Source organism: Amblyomma americanum, chromosome 1 (genome assembly GCF_052857255.1).
Source record: "Amblyomma americanum isolate KBUSLIRL-KWMA chromosome 1, ASM5285725v1, whole genome shotgun sequence".
Lineage (NCBI taxonomy): Eukaryota > Metazoa > Arthropoda > Arachnida > Ixodida > Ixodidae > Amblyomma > Amblyomma americanum.
In genome coordinates this window covers 306,836,655-306,842,195 of record NC_135497.1, presented here as the reverse complement: position 1 = coordinate 306,842,195, position 5,541 = coordinate 306,836,655, and the positions used below count along the sequence as shown (strand labels likewise).

The 5,541-nt window shown below is 49.9% G+C and overlaps 1 non-coding gene across 1 annotated transcript; it reads right to left on the bottom strand.

Moving 5' to 3' along the window:
* Positions 1 to 4,501: 4,501 nt before the first annotated feature.
* Positions 4,502 to 4,576, bottom strand: TRNAS-ACU (transfer RNA serine (anticodon ACU)). The gene has a single exon. It is a non-coding gene; the product is annotated as a tRNA-Ser (tRNA).
* Positions 4,577 to 5,541: the final 965 nt, after the last annotated feature.

Genomic DNA, 5,541 nt, shown 5'->3' with positions numbered 1-5,541 from the left:
CCGGGTTTCCTCGATGACGTTGCGAGCGATGGCGCAACCAATGACGGCCTGCGTAACGGCGTTGATGTCACTCCATTTTCCGAGCAAGACGCAGAATAAAAGGTCGTTGTTCCTCTTGTTTCGTTTTTCTTTTCCTCATCGTAACATGAACGGTCCCGTCGAACAGACGTATGTCCATCCGTATAGTTGTCGTTAACAGCTCAACAACGCTGTAGACGAGGAGGATAAAAATGACAGGATAGAGCGGAAATGCGAAAGTGTTTCCTTTTCTCCATCTATTTTTCACTTTGTTTCTGTTTTTAATTATTCTTGACTATAGTTTTATTTATTTGTATTTTTGTTTTTATTTGAAATTTTTTATTGGTATTATTTTTCGCTTTTTATTTTTCTTAGTTTGATTTTCAATATTTTAACTCTTTTTATTTTCATTTCTGATATTTTTATTCATTACATATATGCTCCTTATTAACTGCTGCGTAATCAACTTTAACATTTTATTTTAATTACCATGCAACTTATGATTGACAGATCGTGCGGGCAACTTCCGTCCGCTACTTTCGTCCACGCCACTCGAGCCAAGAAAGGCTTGCGTCCTTAAGCAGGGACCCTACTTTAAGAAGAGCCGTGCGTGACATAACTCGGATTTCTGTCTCCTGTGATTATTTGTGGGTGACCTACTCGCGTTACGGCGTGGTCTAGTGACTAGGATATCTTGCTTTCACCCAGATGGCCCGGGTTCGATTCCCGGCGTCGGAATGTGCGTTGGTCTCATGGTGTAATGGTTAGCACTCTGGACTTTGAATCCAGCGATCCGATTTCAAATCTCGGCCAGGCCTGTTTTTGTTTTGTTTTTAATCTAGCTCTGACAATAGCTGCAGGATACGTCCGATCTCGGCAGTTGATTTATCCAAGTCCACGTTTTTCTGCATCTTTTTCAGATACACGGCTGAAATGAAATAGGGGAACCCAAGCTGGGTGGATGGATGGAAACAACTTTTATTAGAAAAAAAAGGAAAGAAAAATATATTCCAGGGTTGTCTCCTACTGCTCCAGGAGTCCACGGGCTTGTGCCTCACATAAGGCCCGATCCACCAGCCATTTCTGGCCGGCGGGCTGAGCGGTCCGTAAAGCAGCCTCCCAGGAAGAATGAGTGGGATTGGGGATGGGGGGGTACTGCCTGTGGGGAAGGACATTCCCAAAGGTAGTGGAAAAGTGTGGATCTGGGCACACTACAGGTGTTACAATGAGGAGGAAAGGTGGCGTGAAAGCATGAGAGACGGTAGGATAAAATAAAGCAGCCCGTTTGTAATTGTCGCCATGTGGCGCTGGATAAGGGCGACAAAGTACTGTGGGGTGGTGGTAACTTCATGCGGCTGAGTTTGTAGAATGCGGTGATTTGATGATATGTATAAAGGACCGATGGAGCCTCTTGCGCAGGGTTGGGTGCCTGATCGTCCGGGGTCTGGCAGGAGAGTTCTCGGGCCAGCGCATGAACGCGCTCATTACCGTGGATCGAGGCAGAGTAACCGTTCGGTCGAGAGAGGTGGCTGTGGCAACAATACGGTGTTTGGCCGGCGTCGCCACGCCCTTTAGGTAGTGGCGGTATGCGGCCTAGGAATCTGTACAAACTTCGGTTATGTTTTTGTCAATGGTGGAGTGGGGGAGCGCAAGTGCGATGGCGGCTCCTTCCGCCTCTGCAGGTGAATTAGTTCGGATAGTGGCGGCGGCCCTCACAGTGCCGTCTTCATAGGCTGCGACTGCCGTTAAGAATCCTACTTTAGAATTTTCTGCCACGTCGACATAAAGGATATCGGAGCGGTTGCTGTATGTTTTGGTGTGTGACAGCTCGCTCGAGCCTGCCGCCTACCCTGATAGAGGCTTGTGCTCATATTGCGCGGTAGGGGCTTCTGATATATGTGATCCTTCGTGCGCAGAGAAATCATGTAAGGTGTAGGACTTGTTGGGGTGGGAATGGGTGGAGTGAGACGGAGCTGCCGCTGCAGGCATTGTCCTGTTTCCGTGCGAGTCAGGCGGACTAATTGCTTGGTGCTTTGAGCCTCTATTAATTCGATTGTGGATACCAGTGGCCAGGCGGCGTTTCGTGCTAACCGTCCGTGGAAGACGTAGGGCGGAGGTGAGAGCCGTGCGTATTAGGATGTCTGCCTGTTGCGTTGTGGCGCTGAGTGAGTATGTGGTATGTGAGGTGGTATGTAATGCGGCTGATGATTAATGCATTAGACATATTGAGGGTATCGCGTTCAGACAGCCCATGATTGCGTGCTGCCACCCGCTTGATTAGTGCAGCCACCTGTTTGGTTTCTCTTTGCAAGAGCTGAAGGGTGGCGGTAGCATCGAGTGTGTTGTTAATGAGAAGGCCGAGAATCTTCACCTGAGACACAGTGGGCACTAGATTCCCGTACATGTGCAGTTCAATGGGGGGTCACTGGGCAGGGGTTTCAGCTGCAAGAGTTCCGATTTATTCGGAGAGCAACGGAGGCCTGTGTTTGCTAATTGGATGGTGGTGATGAAGGGCGAGAAGTACATCTTGGTCTGATTCACTTTCATGGGCTGTTTTGTGCTGTTGTAATATCTTTGCTGTCCTCCCGGCCGGTGGACTTTGGTTTCGTTCAATTTGGGCCGATGTTCATTACTGGGTTGATGCTCGGTCTTGTGCTCCTGCTCAGTCTTGTGCTTCAGAGAAGTCTTTTGCTTCTGCTCAGTCTTTTGGTTCTTCTGCACATCTAAAAGAGTGCTCTGTGCAGCAATTTCATTAGGATGGCGTCAGATTGTGGCTTCATCAGTTTTGCCTGTCTTTTTCCATCTTTTGCTGTAATTCTGTCTTGCTGGACAGTTTGTGTCAATGGTGTTGTAGTTGGATGTGCCACAGACGATGCAGTGCTTTTTGCAATCGACATATCCCGGTTGAGGATTGCGTATTCCGCCATTGTAGCACCTTTTCTCCTGCGGAGTGGGGCAAATGTCCGCTCGGTGTCCTGATCCGGAGTTCCCGGGTTATAACCCGACCGCGGCGGCTGCGTTTCGGTGGAGGTGAAACGCTGAGGCGCCCGTGTGCTGTGCGATATCAGTGCACGTTAAAGATCCTCAGGTTGTTGGAATTATTCCGATGCCCTCCACTACGATACCTCTTTCTTTCTTCCTTCCTTCTTTTCATTCCCTCCTTTATCTCTTCCCTTACGGCGCGTTTCAGGTGTCCGCCGATATGTGAGACAGATACTGCGCCATTTCCTTCCCCAAAAAACCAACCCAATCTGCGTTATGATGGAGGCGAAACGCTAAGGCGCCCGTGTGCTGTCCGACGCCAGTGCACGTCAAAGTAGTAGTAGTAGTAAGTGGTTTTATTAAAATAATAATAAAAAGGAAGGAAAAGGTGGTCGAAATTATTCTGGAGTCCTCCACTACGGCACCTCTTTCTCTGTTCTGTCAGTTCCTCCTTTACCCCTTCCATTACGGCCCGGTTCAGGTGTCCGCCGATATGTGAGACAGATACTGCCCGCCACGGTGGCTCAGTGGTTAGGCATTCGGCTACTGATCCGGAGTGACCGGGTTCGAACCCGACCGCAGCGGCCGTGTTTTTGTGGAGGAAAAATGCTAATGCGCCCGTATGCTGTGCGATGTCAGTGCACGTTAAAGATCCCCAGGTGGTCGAAATTTTTCCGAAGCCCTCCACTACGGCACCTCTCTTTTCTTCTTTCACTTCCTCATTTATCCTTTCCCTTACGGCGCGGTTCAGGTGTCCGCCGATATGCGAGACAGATACTGCGCCATTTCCTTTCCCCCCAAAAAAACAATTATTATTACTATTATTATTTCCTTTCCCCCAAAACCAACTTTCATTTTTTAACTCTAGCTTGGGGGCGCGACGCCAGCGCCGCAACGGCGAACCATTGAAAGTCGGGGCGTGCGCGGCACCGCTCGTGTAATATAATAATTGGTTTTGGGGGGAAAGGAAATGGCGCAGTATCTGTCTCATATATCGTTGGACTCCTGAACCGCGCCTTAAGGGAAGGGTAAAGGATAGAGTGAAAGAAGAAAGGAAGAGAGAGGTGCCGTAGTGGAGGGCTTCGGAATAATTTCGACCACCTGGGGGTCTTTAACGTGCACTGACATCGCACAGCACACGGGCGCCTTAGCGTTTTTCCTCCATAAAAACGCAGCCGCCGCGGTCGAGTTCGAACTCGGGAACTCCGGATCAGTAGTCAAGAGCCCTAACCACTGAGCCACCGCGGCGGGGATCCGCTCGTGTACGGAAAATTGAAAATTGGTTTTTGGGGAAAGGAAATGGCGCAGTATCTGTCACATATCGGCGGACGTTTTAACCGCGCCGTAAGGGAAGAGATAAAGGAGGGAGTGAAAAAAGAAAGGAAGAAAGAGATCCCGCAATGGTGGGCTCCCGACTAATTTCGACCACATGGGGATCTTTAACGTGCGCTGACATCGCACAGCACACGGGCGCCTAAGCGTTTCGCCCCCATCGAAACGCAGCCGCAGCGGCCGGGTTCGAACCCGGGAACTCCGAATCAGTAGCCCAGCGCTCTAACCACTGAGCCACCGCGGCGGGTCGGCCGTGGCTAGCTTTTGTGTGCACGTGCAACGGGCGAGGTGCGCGAGGTGCAATCTTCGCGATGACAGAAGCGGTCCCGACGAAGCAAAACGGAGGTGTATTGTTGTGTCGTAATACTGTGATGTTGGTGTCGCGCCTATGGTTCGGCACCACTCACACTGAACATCACATTCGCGTCACATGTCTTACGAGTGTAAAGCTAATATTCTCATAGAAATAAATTACAAGTGCTCCTGCAAATAAATTGCAGGAGCAGTACTCCTAGTTTGAAGTTCTGCCCTTGCCAATGGGGCCACGGAATAGCTCCACCTAGTATTGTGAGAGGAAGGGGCCAATAAGGCCCCAGCCCATTCACCTCTCTGCAACCTGTTAGTAAATGTTTTTTACCAGCACCGCCACCATGAGTCAGCGAGCGAGTGATGTCCCAGCGCGCGGAGCATGTCCCGTAATTTCTTTCCAGTCGACTATACTCGCAGACAGCTTTTTGCGGCTATGCAGTGGAAGCTACGAGGGCGAGGCGAATGGCTTTCACAAGCGCGCTCTTATCACGCTCTCACGAGGGAGAGAGCTACGCGTTTAAGCTGGCGCCGCGCGCCCGTAGCTTCCGCAGCATAGCCACAAAAAGCTGTCCCGGAGTATAGCTTGCTTGGCCGTGTACTAGCTCCGTTGAGCGAAAACTCGTCTCTCTCTTTCTCTCTCTCTTTTTCTCTCTCTCTCTCGCTGTATGTGCGCGTGTGTTGAAGTAAATGTCGTTCAAGTAAAAGCAAGCATCTATAGTTTTCCTCAAGCAGCGAGGGAATTTAGCCAAAAGAAAAAGGTGTCCTTTACTTATTTGTGCGTTCTCTCTCCAGGCACCCTTCCAAGCGCCTCCTCACTATACTGTTTGGATCCAAGCATGATGGTAAGATCTTTCAGTGCACTGGAAGTCGTCATCTGACTTCTATATATATAACACGGTG